Here is a 15,710-nt window from a genome sequence, read left to right as displayed (position 1 = left end):
ATGCACCTCAAAGAAAGATTGAAAGAGATGTGTATTTCTCCCTCTACAGTGCACATTATCATTAAACAATTCAAGGAATTGGGAGGAATTTCAGTGCTTAAAGGCCAAGGGTGCAAGCTTTAGCTGAACGCCCGTGATTGCCGATCCCTCAGACGGCACTGCAACAAGAACCGCCATTCAACAATAGCTGATATTACCACATGGGCAAGGGATTACTTTAGCAAACCTTTGTCAAGCATTACAATACAGAGTTACATTCACAAAAGCCACTTAAAACCTTACTGTGCAAAAAAGAAGCCTTATGTTAAACATGTCCAGAGGCAGTGTCAAATCCTCTGGGCTTGGCAGCATCTAGGATGGGCCATCACACAGTGGACACGTGTATTGCTGTGTGGATGCAGTGAGTGAACACAGTGTCCGATCCAGCGCACCTAACATGTCACCACATCATCAGTGTCACTGCAGTACTGAGAATGATCAACCATCCAAATAATACCTGCTCTGTGGGGGTCTTGACCACTGAGGAACAGGATGAAAGAGGCTAACAAAGAATGTAGAGCAAAAGGTGGACTATAGTTTGTAACAGTAGAAATACAAAGTGCTGCTATATGGTATATGGAGCTGATTAATTGGAAAAAGAGTGCAAATGCTATGGAGTACTTGGGTGTAGTTAATAAAGTGGCCAGTCAGGGTATATTCTACAATAACAGAATGATTTACCTTTGGATAAATTCCAGCATGCATGAGACCTCTTCTTGGTATTTCAGGTTGAAATTGTAGAATGACACAAACAATGTTGCCAAGCCCGCCACAAAATTGGGATGTGGAGATAAGACCACCTGACCCTCTATGCTCATCATCCACGTCACTGAAGAATCACAATGCACCAAGATCAGCTTGATTTCTCCAACTGGCAATCCTTCCTCATCCCTTCCAATGACTACATACATCCCCCTTTTGTACTTTGTACCTTTCACAGTTATGTCATTAACAGCAACTGTATTGCTGGACACAAAATCAAATGGAAAAGCTGCCTTTTTAATCTTGTCACTGTAGTCACTGGAATAAAATCCAGTTCCCTTGTCAATCTGAATTACAGGAGGAAACATACTGCCAACACTCAAGCATGCCTGGAGGAGCTGATGCCTCTCTGCTGGGGTTGCACATAGGTTTTTAAAATTGTGCAATTTTCGAGCACACTGTTTAAAATAAGTACGCTTGCTTTCAAATCTTAATGTCCATAAACGTAAAAGAGGCCCAAACTTAATGATGAGTGCAGGGTAGTGACACAGATAGTGGTTTTTTGGCTTTAGGGGATGCTCTGGAAAGGTGTGAGCTCTGAAATCAATATATTCATCAATGAGAACTTTCAAATAGGCCACCTGATCCGGAGTAAAAACAGGCGCACATATGTAACCCACTATTTGTCGCAGAAGCAAAACCAACTGCCATACTATCTTCTGGATTTTCAATTCTGTCCCCAATTAAGAGAGGTAGTACTCTCAAAAGACACCAGTTTTGCACAGCATGTCCAGACAACTTCTCACTGCCTGGGCTGATTTCAGGTTTGTCATTAGCATCAGCACCAAGATATTTAAACTGACTGATGCATCTGTTTAAATCTGCATAGGTAAAATGCTTTCCCTAAGTTACTAAATGATTAATATACAGTGCTAAGTCAAATGATATGACACCCTCAAAGAGATCATGACCCAGACACAGAGGTAAACCAGGCTGACACACATGAAAATATCTAAGTTGGTTGAAAACTGAATCAAACTTTATGCCAACTGCACTGTCCTTTTCATTCACTTCTCTATCCTGCAGATTCTCTTGATAGGACTGGATGGTTCTTGTTGTACCTCTGCTGCTCTAGATATATGAGAGGCACACATGGATTTTACTTTAAATGTTTCCACACATCCTCTGAAAGGACAACCAATTTGTCTGCCCTGTTGTAAATGGCCCTTCAAGTGAGAAATGAAATCTTTCAAATACCCACATTCAAACTGACAACCTTCTGTATGACAAATTCATTTTGAATCTGTTAACCGAAACCAGGAATGTCTACTAAATCTTTGATATTCCTTGTGATCCCTATACAAATGAAATTTAAAAGCAGTGAATTTTTCTAAATGAATGTAAACAATTTGGGATACCACAAGTAAATGTCTGGTTTGGTGCATTTCTATGCAACTTCATGTGCTGGGTGAAGGCTAGAAGAGTACTACACTCACTGTTGCACAACTTGCAAATGTACATTATTTACTTTAAGCTCAAACCTAAAATGAATATTCAAACCTCAACAAATCAAGTTAGCGCATCACAGTGATGCCAGATACTTAAACTGCAGAAAAGAACACAACCTGAGAAATTGCATAAATTGCAAAAATGCAGGAAAAATACGATCTGTGGTGTTAGTTAAAAGCTAGTTATCACCAAATAGATGACTTACGGCAGTGGTTCCAAACGTTATCAAACTAATAACCTGTTTTACTGTCTAAACTAATGCTAGCCTGAAATTGAAAGAGGAATTCTTAGTTGCTAGGTAGCTTAGCTATATTTTCTCAATCTCAAACACAATGTTACCCTCAATGGTCGCTTTCTGAGTTTAACAAAAAAATAAATTGACGAAAAAGATCTTTTGTTTCTCTCATCTGAAAACCTTACAACGTGGAAGCGAAGCAACGGTTAGGGTCGACAACAGCTAGTAGCTAGTTACCAATTTTGGTAGCTAGCTAGCCATTTAGCTACCTGTAGGGCACACAGTCAAACCAACCAAGGAATAAAAACAGCCAACAGGATATTTTATAACATCGTTTTCAACAATCGTTCCTATTTAGGACTGATCAAACTCAGATGTTTATATGACATTGATGGTCTCACTAAGACTGAATTTAGCTAACTAGATAGCGAGCTAAGTGGCGAACACAGGCAGTTATATGGCTACAACACCAAGTAGCATTAGCTAGCTAACTACGTTAGCTAACGCTAGCGTCCTGAACCGATAACAATAACAGACGCTAACAGACGTGACACCACGAGACACACACCAACATTTTAAGTGCATTAGAATCCGTTTTTACATCACCATTTTCGTATGAAGGTTTCTGCCACAAGCGCATCCCAGTTTGACGGTCTAAATGAACACAGCCAAGCCAGGGTGGGCAGCTTTATAGAAAGCACTAATGTTAACATGACATGTTTAGCATTTAGTCTAACATTCCATGCATTTCGAAAAGAAAGGTTTTTACTCACAAAGACTGCTTGTTTCGTTTGCTTGAATTCCCAAGATTCTTCTTTTTTTCCGGTGGAAAACAGCCGCTGGTTTTTTGCAAATTTTTTACTGCTAAATATACAGTTGACAGTTGTATTCATGTGGCGTCCCACGATGCATGGCGTTCTACAGTATTACAACGCAAAATAGTAAAACAGTTGTTTTGCTGTAAGATCTTAGTGTAAAAATTACAGCAAGTGGTTACAGTGTATGTATGTGATGTGATGATGTAATAGTTACGAATTGTATGACAGGTATGTGGTGATGTATAGGTATGAATGGTATGACAGCTATGTGATGATGTAATAGATAAGAATGGTATAACAGGTATGTGTGGTAGGTAATGGTGTGTTGTGAATCTTGATGGAGAGACATATGTGGCTCTTCTTGCACTTTTAATTGGTAGGACCATGTGGGACGGGACCGTCTAAAGGTGGTGAGAAACTCATCAAAAGCTGGAGAGCACAAACCTCTGGACGCCGCTGCTGAACCTGTTCCTCTCTGATTCAGAGTGAAGGTGAAGCTATGCAGTAACTCAGGAGTGAGTTTGTGTAACTGTACAAAACACATTATGACACCAGTGTTTTAATCACTGCTAGTGTGTGAACACACACACATTCATTTACTGAGAAGATCCTTTTATATTTTAGTAGAAAAAGTCATGGAGCTTTTTTCATTTTATATTTTCAGTAAAAAAAAACATGCAATCTTTTTCATTTCAGCAAAAATGTCATATAATCTATTTTATTTTAAAAACATAAAAATATTTTATGCTTAAAACCTTGTAACATTTTCCATTTTATAGAGGAGAATGTTTCTACACGCATGTCTGAGGATAATTGACCTTTCACTAACGGTTTGTCATCACTAGATTAAACACTAACAACCAAAATAAAATAAAATAAAATCACAGAAAAGAAAATAAAAGATGAAATAAAAAAGGAGTAAAAACCATAAAAACATTTGAAGTCGTCTTCATTTTTATCACTTTCTTTCCTCCACATTTATTTCAGACAAGTGTTTTTTAACTAATCATCACTTTATATATTTACACCCCAGAAACTTTAACCATAAAACCTTTCAAACCACGCCCATTTGAGCGGTCATCGTGGCTCAGAGAACACTGGAACACCTCTTTCATAAACCAGCATGAATTCTTATTCAGCTCCTTAAAGTTATTTGGTTTTGGTGATCATTCTCTCTCTGTCATTAAATGATGATCTATAATGGGATAAATAGCTATATTATTATTAATAAGCACTTCTAACTCATTTAAACTTAGTCGTGGTCAGTCTTAGACAAGGAGGCCCATTTCATGTTCTCTCTTCATTTTAACTGTCCAGTTACTTGCTATTAATATTCACACACCCTGTATTGAAAGGCGTCTCCTTAATGTGTCCTGCTATGAAAACAATGAGAGTCTGGCTGCTGGACAATGACTAGAAAAATGACCGCATCGTCAGGTCAGCAGATGTGAACTTTACTGCTCCAGAGCTTTAAAGCTGTGTTTAATATGTCGTCATACTCAGGGCCGGTCCTTCCATTAGGCGATACAGGCAAATGCTATGGCGCCGTCTGTCCAGGGGGGCGCTCGCGTGCATGTTTTTTTTTTTGTTTTGTTTTTTTTTTACAAATGAACAATTAATAAATATGAAAACAAGCCAAGTCCACATAATCATAACTTCATTGTTTAATATTATTAATCAAATTAATAATTATTATAATAACAACACACAACACCTATTTGCTGTGAAGTAAATTGAAGATAAAGCTTTATTTACACACAGAAAGAACCAGAAATCCGTCACGTTCACACGTTTATTTGAAGCGCGTGCACGCGAGGGAGAGTCGGACTCTGCCGGGCAGTCGGAATTCGGCACAACACCTGACCATCAATGTTTACTCTGTAACGATCACAATTTTGATGACATCGATTCAAACCTGTATCTAGATCAGATGGATTGGTTTGATCATTGTGCTCACTCTGATTAAACAGGGGTCTGTGTCTCTCCTTCACCACACAACCGTTACCGCTTGTTTAGGGGGCGTCTGAAAAATGGCTGATCAAATTTCACACTACAACTGCTAAAGCAGCTCGACTCCCACATTTGATGAAGCTGGCTGTGTTTTATTGCCAGTCGTATGATGTCAGTTCACAGCAGTGAGACACATAAACTATGGAGGAAGAGTGCTCGTCTAATCATGGAACAGCTCCAGTAATCCCTCCGTTATTTGAAATGATGCTGTTTACTATAATGGAGTGATGCTTTATCAGCATTCTGAATGACTGTTTCATGAAACTTGTTTAATGAAGTTGAGATGATTACAACTGTTTGAAGTGAATTCCAAGACATTTACATTATGCAACTCAAATACAATTTAGTTTCATGCAAGTTTTACTGTGTACAGCATGTATCTGCACTTGTTGCCCAACGTTATCAGGTCCACTTACCATATAGGTGCACTGTGTAGTGCTACAATAAAGGGGTTTTGTTCCAAAATACAGAATCAAAATCTTTCAAGATTTTTTTAAAAGATTTACGTTGTTAGTGAGCTTTACATGTAAAAGGAACATCAGTGCTGTGTTGTGATTAATACCATCTTTATTAGAGAAATATCAACTTGTATCTTTCATTATATACCATCTTTTATTCTTTTCAAAAAATCATTACATTCAACACTGTTACAAAAGGATTCGCAACATTTTGAAATGAAACTTTTTGGAATTACAGATTTTACTCGATTTCTCTTCACAATTTGTTGGCCGCTCTTTTTCCCGATCACTAATGGTCAGGAACTCCACAAGACCACCACAGTATTATTTGGGTGTTGGATCATTCTTAGCACTGCCATGACTCTGCACACAGCAGTGCCACTGGAGTTTATAAACACTTTGACCGCTTACTGTCCACTCTGCCTTGATCGTCCATATCTGTTGCTGTACAGTTTGTGTAAGCCATTCTCTATTCCTTCATCTGTGGTCAGTTTCTGACCCAATGACACTATTGGTTGGATTTTTTGGTTGGTGGACTCTTCTCAGCCCAGCAGTTACACTGACATGTTGTGCTGTGCCTAATCCACTCTGTGCAACACACACACACACACACACACACACACACTGGGAGAATCCTAACCATTGATGTATCGGGTGAAAGGGGGTTAACAAATTATGCAGAGAAACAGATGGACTACAGTCTGTAACTGTTACATTGCATCTATATTGTAAATGGATCTGATAAATTGGAAAGTAAATGTATAGCCATTGATTTTGCTAAAGAACCTTTGCAGATCCCATGTTAAGAGTGTAGCACTGATGCTGTAGTACAATTTGACTTCTTCCTGACAGATTCTGAGAGCATGAAGACACTGAAGAATTTAGCTCTAAGACGTGGAGGATCTCTCACTATTCCATGCTTATATGATAAGAACTACAAATCAAACCGTAAATACTGGTGTAAAGGGTGGGACTGGCTCCTCTGTAAAATAGTAGCCTCTACAAACACAAGTGGAAGAACATCAGTTACTGATCATCCAACCCAGAATATGTTTACTGTGGAACTGAAGAGCCTCCAAGACTCTGACTCTGGATATTATTGGTGTGCTGTGGAAATTAGTGGCGGATCAGATGACGGTGATTATGTGTACCTGACGGTCAGTTCAGGTAAGACGTCTCTCTGTGTGAAGTAGAATCTGTTCACTGTAACTTAGACGTGTTATTTATGATGGAGGATGTATTTATACGACTCATTCTCTGTCTCTTTATTCAGATCCTGCAGTGTCAGTGATAAACAGCAGAGTGAGTGGTCAGGAAAGGGGCAGTGTCTGTGCCCAGTGTCTCTATAGTGCTGGATATCAGAATAAACAGAAGAAGTGGTGCAGATTTAAAGATGGGAGCTGCTTCACAGTGGGGAGGACTACCACATCCCAGAATTCAGCAGTGCTGGTCACTGACTATGGAAAAGATCTGTCAGTGTGGAGATGAGGGGTCTGCAGAAGAGTGATGCTGGCTGGTACTGGTTCAGTGCAGGAGATGTGGGGGTTATTGTTCACCTCACTGTCACTGAAAGACCTTCAAGTAAGATCACATGTATCAGAAATACTGTTCATACCTGCTGATCATCAAGCTGTAATGTTGTTCCACTCACACCACTTTATATCTCATTTTCCACAGCAACAACAGCTGTGACTACAGTTTGTGCCACTGAGGAAACCAGCATCAGTGAAACCACTTCACGTCTGATCACAAAAAGAACCGTAAAATTCATGAAACCACAGAATAGAAAGAATGAATATGTTTATTTTTTCCTTCTAGGTTCTACAACTGTGAACACAAATACACACTGTAAAAAATGGCTGTAAATTAACAGCTGATTTTCAACAGTATTATCCTGTTATACATAAAAAACAGCTCTTTACTGTAAAATAAATTGTGGCTGTATATTAACGGCCAGTTTTGACGGTATTATCCAGTTATTTCTTAAAACAGCAATTACCTGTAAAACTAATGTATTTCAGAATATGATATGTGGCTGGTGTGGCTTGCTGGTAGCAATTCCTCGTGTTCAAGCTTTTGATTTTCATCCATCCCCATCTCTTACATTAGTACAAGGCTTTACATTTGGTTTATCAGGTTATATAAAGTTCATATCAAACATTTCAAACCGACTATATTACTTTTTTGTAAAGAGGCTGCGTTTTTGGGGGTGCTTTCCTTCAAGCTGGCTTTCTCTCCACCACAACATTGAAAAAGGTAAGTTTCCTTTTTATTATTATCTATTTATTAGTGAATATATCAAAAGCTTGTCTTTGCTGTATTTTATTTTCAAGCTCAAGAGCTTGTTAACCTTAGTTTGCAGAGAGAGGGGGTGTTTGAAAATTAGCAAGCTAGGTTAAGCTAAGTTGTTTTTAGCCCTTTCACTCTGCGTTTACTTTTATGGAGTTAGTAGTCTCCCGAATTTCCACATTAGCAAAAATAAGCCAATATTACCCACCTATGGAGCAGAAATGTAATAATACAATCATATTGGTTCATGCTTTTCAATATTTGGAAGTCTGTTTGCTATCTGAACATCTCCGATGCCGTGAGCAGAGAGAGAACTCCTAGGCCATTTGGACGTTTGAATTTTTATGTTTTTCCATTCATGTTTTTTCTTGAGTATTTACAAAATTTGCACAAAAAACCCCCAAAACTGGTGGATAGAAAACCAACTACTGGATGTGATGCTAGTATAATTCTGCAATTTAAAACAAAGAACTGTAATTGACAATTTTGCTTGCGACTTAGCTTTAGCGTTGCTTGGTTTTATTTGCCAACATGCTACCTTGTCATATCTGCGGGCATAAATCTAAAGACATAGTGGCTTATGTAAAACATATGAGACTGCACAGCAGTGTCCCTAATGTAGTATTTCAGTGTTGCATGGCTGATTGCAGTAGGACCTTCAGAAAAGTTACAGCTTTGAAATCACATATTTACCGACATCATAAGGAACAAGTAATGGAGCCTAGATTGAGCCTTGCAGCAAACTTAACTTGCCATGTTGACTTTTGTAGTGCCACATGTGATTCTTTGACACTGTTTTATTCTCATCTTAAAATGCATATCAAAGAGGGACGAACTGTTGCATGTCCTTTTAAGCATTGTGATAAAACATTTACTGTATTATCATCATTTACCTCTCACATGTCTAGGCGACATAAAAAATGTGCAGAAAGAAGTTTAATTGACTCTATTACTACTACAGGAGTGCTATCTGGAGCTGGTGCCTCTCAGAATAGTGACAGCGATTTGCAGTGTAATATGCAGACTGATGCTTGTGACAGTTATGAAGAACTGGACATCAGTCCAGAAAACATTGAAAAGGACTTGTTTTTGAAAAATCTGGCTCTGTTTTATCTTAAATTACAAGCAAAATTATTGCTTCCATCATCTGTCATTCAGACAATCATTGAAGATATGCAGTCAATACACAATGTCAATCAGTCACATTTACTTTTTAAGCTGAATGAAAAGTTAGTTACACTTGGGGTTCCAGAGGCTACCATAAACACTGTGATTAATGATCTGAAAGCAGCAGATCTCTTTGGGGCATGCAATAGTCAAACATTAAAAACGGATCAGCGAAGAAAGACAGTGTTCAAGAATAGCTTTCATTATGTGGAGCCAATTCCAGTTTGTCTAGGAAAGAAAGATGCAGGGAAAGAGTGTTTTGCCCAGTATGTCCCAGTAAAACAAACAATTGAGGCTCTTTTTCAGTGCACATCTGTAAGGGAACAGTATAATAAAGTACATGGACGTAGCCAGTTAAAGGAGGTTATCAAAGATGTGTGGGATGGCGAAAACATTACTGAAAAATTCCTTGAAGTAGGTAAGTCATCATTAGGCTTAATCCTTTATCAGGATGCTTTCGAAGTTGTAAACCCTCTGGGGTCTGCAAGGAAAAAGCATAAAATACTTGCCATATACCTGACACTTGCAGACCTGTTGCCGCACAACAGGTCTAGCACTGATCAGATGCAACTTGTACTTCTCTGTCGAGAGCAAGATTTCAAGTTTTTTGGTCAAAAAGTGGTCTTGAGGTGTTTGGTGAATGACCTTAAAGACCTTGAGAATAATGGCATAGTTTTGCCAGATGGACAAGTCTGCAAAGGAATCTTGCGTGCCATCGCTGGTGACAACCTTGGATCACACAATATTGGAGGTTTTCTTGAAAATTTCAGTGGAAGCACATACTTCTGCAGATACTGTGACACTGACAAAGTTAAATTTCATACGGATCCCCTCTTCAGAGCTACATCTCGCACACCACAGTCATACAAAGAGCATGTTGAGAACCTTGGAGGTGGTTCAGTTCATAGCGGAGGCATCAAATGTGATTCTCTGTTCAATGAGCTGTCTTTCTTCCATGTATGTCAGCCAGGGTTACCTCCATGTCTGGGGCATGATTTGTTTGAAGGTGTTGTTTCCTCTGATCTTGCATTATACATTCAGCATCTTGTCACTGTTGACAAACAGTTTACTTACCTTGAGTTAAACCGAAGAATAACCCAATTTAAATATCTAGGTTATGATGCAAGTGACAGACCTTGTGAGGTGAACCAAGGGAGTGATAAACTTGGTGGAAATGCTGTACAAAATTGGTGTTTTTTGAGATTGTTACCAGTGCTAATTGGTGATAACATTGAATCTCCTGATGAGAATCAAGTGTGGCAACTAGTTTTACTACTAAGAGAAATTGTTGCACTTGTTTGTGCACCAGCCATTTCCACAGGCCAGATAGGGTATTTGTGAGTTCTTATTGATGAATATTTGCATTTCCGGAAAAATGTTTTTCCTGATCATCGACTGAAACCCAAGCACCACTATCTGAGCCATTATCCAGAGCTCATTATCCATTTCGGACCACTTATTCGTTTGTGGACTCTCAGATTTGAGAGCAAGCACATGTATTTCAAACAATGTGCAAGGAAATTGCATAATTATAAAAACTTGTGCTCAACACTTGCAGAGAGACATCAACTTTTACAGGCATTTCTTAGTGCTGGAAATCTTTTCCCACCTACTTTTGCAGTTGACAGGGCCACAGAGTTTTTTCTAAATGACTACAATGACGCTATCAGGGAATCTGTCAAGTTATGATTTTCAGCCTGCAAATACTTTGATTGAAAGGACCGGCCGTTTTTGGTCCGTTCATGAAGAGGAACCAGAGAGTGGATCACCTGTCCTGCGGAAAGTCTCAGTTGCAGCGGGAGCGCTCGGTGCAGGAAGACAGAACGACTCTCTTAATCAATCAAAGAGTTTATTAAGTCTTCTGCACAAAGAAAGAAGGGCACTCCTTCTTTTATACAAACACGTCCTGCCCTGTTGCGTACAAGCAAACAGGGTGGACCCAAATAAGTTGTCTAACAGTCATGAAATGCTAAGCTGACACTCACGGACCACCGGAACTGCCCAAAGGAGGGGGGCTTCTGCTCTGTGTACGACAATCTTACCTACGAAAGAGAACAAATGGTTCTGGACAGAATGTTGTCCCGATAAGAGGAGCAAGTTGTTTGTGCAAAACTGCCAAGGACAGTAGCTATGCTTGCTGCAAAGTCTGCTTAGAGCAGAGTTAGAGCAGAGTTAACCCTTTCATTCCCCTCTTTTATGCCTCACCAACTGGTGAGGCATAACAGGCGAGTTACAGTGGTGCGTGAGAACACATACATATGGTTGGTGCTGGAGATGAGAGGCTGGTATACGGGCCGCGGGGGTCGCATCGCAGAGGCCAGCGCGTAGACCCTTTCCATGAGGCATCTGAAAAAAACAAGGACCCAAACACAACAACAGCAAAACCATACAGATAATGGGGACAGCCATGGCAAAATAAGGAGTAAGTAGTTAATAAGGAGTTAGTAAGGAGTTAGTAAGGACATATTTAAGAATGTACTGCAAACATGTAGCAAGATCTGTAGTGTTGCGAGTTTTAGAACAAAAATCCTGTGATAGAGAAAGAGAATAATTAATGTGAGGGTAATCATAATGAGTAACATTCAAACAGTTAGGAGACAGACAGGTGTGTGCTACAGCCTGCAGAGTAGCAGAGAGATCCAGAGGGGCCGTAGTCATGGAGTGCTTGTTCACACTGGAGGGCATCAGGTGACACACGTAGCAGGAGTCATTGGTGTACTGCTTGGCAGTCCAGTTAGCATACTGCCAGAAAACGTTATCCATTGGGGATCCGCCAGCACGTTCCACCAGGCACAGGATTAATATTAGCTGCAACATACTTCTGTAACACAGGACAGGTTAGAGATAGGAAACAAAAATATTTAGACGTCTATCATGTATATACATCACTGTGGGGCTGACTGACATCTGGAGGCATGAATCCACTGTGGAAAAAGATCGGTTAATACCCCCGTGTGTGTGAGACAGCGAGTACAGTAGTGGGTTCAGAGAAAGGGGAGTCTGAAAAACCCTTTCTCTCAAATTTCTTGACCAATACCTGATCGCCCGGCTTAAAAGCATGGGTTGGGACCTTGGGAGGGTCTATGATAGTTTGGTTGACCCTCTCCCAGTATTCATTCAGAACAGTTAACAACCCTGCGGTGTACTCGCTGCGACGCACATCCAAGTCCGCCGTTCCCCCCAGAGCCGATTTCTGACACCATGGGAGGGGGAACGGACGTCCCATGACAATTTCATACGGCGACAGACTACCCAGAGTGTCTGTGCGCGCCATCCGCAGTTTGGCCAAAACTACAGGTAAAACCTTCACCCAATTAGTAGTGTTCTGCGTCTGCATGGCCTTTCATAACCGCCCTTTTATAGTCCGATTAACCCTTTCGACCATACCCGAGGATTGAGGGTGATAGGGGATGTGGAAAGCCCAGTCTATGCTCAGGTGCTTCGCAAGCATCTGTGTGACTTTGGAGGTGAACGGTGTGCCTTTGTCGGAGTCTATTCCTAAGGGGACACCGTAACGCGGTATGATTTCTTGGCATAGTTTTGTCACAACTGTATTTGCATTTTCTTTATTGCATGGGAACGCCTCGGTCCAAAGAAAAATTTATCTACTAAGACCAGTAAATATTTGTGAGGCCCTACAGTCGTCATGTGTGTGAAATCGATTTGCCATTCTTGAAAAGGTGTTTCCGGTTTAGGAAGAACTTGGTGCGGCCCGGCCGGTTTTGGGTTATTCTGTGCACATGTAAGACAACGGTCTAATATGCGATCAACGGCAGAGTTCAAATTGTGAATGCAAAACAATTCGGACATGTCATGCTTTACCCCTCTTCGTTCCCGATGCGAAATACCATGAAAATCGGGAACGAGGAACAGAACACAATGTGCGGGCGGGCACAGCCTGCCCCGGGCGTCGCGCAGCGGTTTGACGGCTGGATCGTAGCCCGATGACAGCCAATGCTTGATATCAGAGTCCGAGCTGGTGGCCTGAATACAGTCAAGATCAAGACCAGGAAGTAAGTCAACCGTGAGTGCAGCACAGGAGAAGGAAGCCGAATTCATAAAAGGGCAAGTGGGGCCATGAAGAGCTCCGCGTTTTGCGGCAGAGTCGGCGGTATTGTTACCAACAGAGTCAGGGTCGCTACTACGCTGGTGAGCGCGAACTTTAACAACGGCCAGTCGGGAGGGCAGGAAGCTAGCCCTGATCAGGTCCTCGATAAGCGACGCATGGGAAATGGGTTTGTTATCAGTAGTAACGAAACCGCGTTGATGCCAGATTCCCCCAAAATCATGAACTACGGCGAAAGCGTAACGGTGGTGTAGAACAGTTATTTAGGAGCTGACAGACCTGATGAGAGGTGTGTAAGGTCAAGTCATGACCTAGAACGATTTTTTCAGCATCCTGTACCATTAGTGGGCACGCCGCGACCGCTCGGAGACAGGATGGAAGGCCTCGGGCCGTAACGTCCAATGTTTTAGAATAATATGCGCAAGGGCGCAAACCTCCCCCGTGGGGCTGAGCCAGAACCGCAGCAGCAGTGCCCCCTGACTCCGACACCCACAGGTGAAATGGCAGAGCGTAGTTGGGCAGGCCCAAGGCTGGTGCAGACTGCAGTGAGGACAGTAGAGCAGAATATGCACAGTTCATGGCTGTAGTCCATGTGAGGCGATGAGTCATGGCCTGTTCGTGAGTGAAGGAGGCACGCAGTGTTTTGTCATGCGCGGAGCAGTCAGGAATCCACTGTCTGCAGTAATTGATGAGGCCGAGGAAAGACATCATAGCCTGCTTGGTGGCGGGCTTGGGAAGCTGCGTGATGCATGACACTCGGTCAGCGGAGAGGAGGCGTTGACCTTGAGATAGTTCATGACCCAGATATTGGACCCGGGGTAGGCAGAACTGCAGTTTCTTTAGTGAAACCTTGAAGCCCAGGGTAGCCAAGCGCATGAGGACCAGTTTAGATGCCTCAGTGCACGTGGAGCTGTCAGGGGCCGAAATCAGAAGGTCATCTGCATACTGCAGGAGCACAGCACCCCCGGGGAGGGAAAGGTCAGAAATGAGGTCTCGGAGCGACGCGGCGAACGCCGCAGGCGAGTCGCAGAAACCTTGCGGCAAACGAGACCACGTGTATTGGCGTTGGCGATGAGTGAAAGCGAAAATCGGCTGGGTGTCAGGTTCAACAGGAATGCTGAAAAAAGCAGAACTAACGTCTAAGACAGTAAAAAATGCATGTTGACACGGAATGGAGGTCAATATCGAAGAGACATCAGGCACAATTGGGGCGATAGGCACGACGGCGTCATTAAGGCGTCGAAAATCTTGAGTGAATCGCCAAGAATCGTCCGGCTTGGGGACTGGGTTAATCGGTGTGTTATACGCACTTTGACATGGGACGACCACACCTAAAGAGAGAAGTTTCTGTAGAATAGAGTCTATACCACACAGTTTGTGCTTGGGCAAAGGGTATTGTTTAACAAAAACAGGAGTGGGGCTTTTTAGAGTAGCCTCATATGGTTTACAGTCAACCCTGCCAACATCATCCCTATGTGCAGCCCAAACAGTGTGTGGTATGGAACGCAGAGGCTCAGGAACCTCTGTGGCGTGTGAGACAGACAGCAGAGCAGACACAGGTGATTTAAAGGATTTATTGGCGATGTTGAGATCGCGATTGAAATCTCCCGTAGACACAGTCATGTGCGAACCAGAAAAGGACAGGGATAGACCAAGTTTACTCATTAAATCCCGCCCCATAAGGTTAAAGGGACAATCTGGCATGAACACGAAAGAATGAGTAAATCGCACTGCGTCGCATACAACCTGAAGTGGGGGCGTATACGGAGATGAGAAGGGCTGTCCTGTAATACCCACAGAGCTAGTGATTCTAGATGATAAAGGCCCCTCATAGCGAAGAGAGCGTGGCGCCGGTATCAATGAGAAAATTATAATCAACACCAGATACATTGAGAGACACAACAGGAAGGTCATAATTCAGATGGTTGGCAAGGGGAAGAGCACATTTTGGTAACAAAAAGTGCAGCTGTCCTGTTATTTATCTGTCTTTTCTTAAACCTAACTTGCCTGGCACTGCTGTGGATTGAAGTCCACATTTAAAAAAAAAATACACAGCAGTGATCAGACAATGCAACATCCTTAATAGAGGCTGAAATGTTAAGACCCTTTGAGATAACCACATCCAAAGTGTGACCATGGCAATGTGTGCTTCCAGTCACATGCTGAGAAAGTTCAAAAGATTCAAGTACATCATAGAGTTCTTTGGCGTAATTATCCTTGTGATTATCAATATGAATGTTAAAATCACCAGCAATAACAAAATGATCAAATTCAGTAGAAATAAAAGATAACATATCTGTGAAGTCATCAATAAAACTAATATTGTACCTTGGAGGTCTGTAGACAGTTACTAATAATATTCTTTGTGCCCCCTTTAAAATCGCATCTAAATATTCAAAAGATGTGAAATCACCAAG

The 15,710-nt window shown here is 41.5% G+C and overlaps 1 protein-coding gene across 3 annotated transcripts in view; it reads right to left on the bottom strand.

Annotated features, from left to right (window-relative positions):
• The window catches only part of LOC108416589 (polymeric immunoglobulin receptor-like), a 900,619-nt gene that overhangs the window by 215,596 nt on the left and 669,313 nt on the right, over positions 1-15,710 (bottom strand). The gene's annotated exons all lie outside the window — the stretch shown is intronic.

This window comes from Pygocentrus nattereri, chromosome 19 (assembly GCF_015220715.1).
Source record: "Pygocentrus nattereri isolate fPygNat1 chromosome 19, fPygNat1.pri, whole genome shotgun sequence".
Lineage (NCBI taxonomy): Eukaryota > Metazoa > Chordata > Actinopteri > Characiformes > Serrasalmidae > Pygocentrus > Pygocentrus nattereri.
The sequence above is the reverse complement of the archived record's forward strand: the minus strand, read 5'-3'. Positions and strand labels throughout refer to the sequence as shown.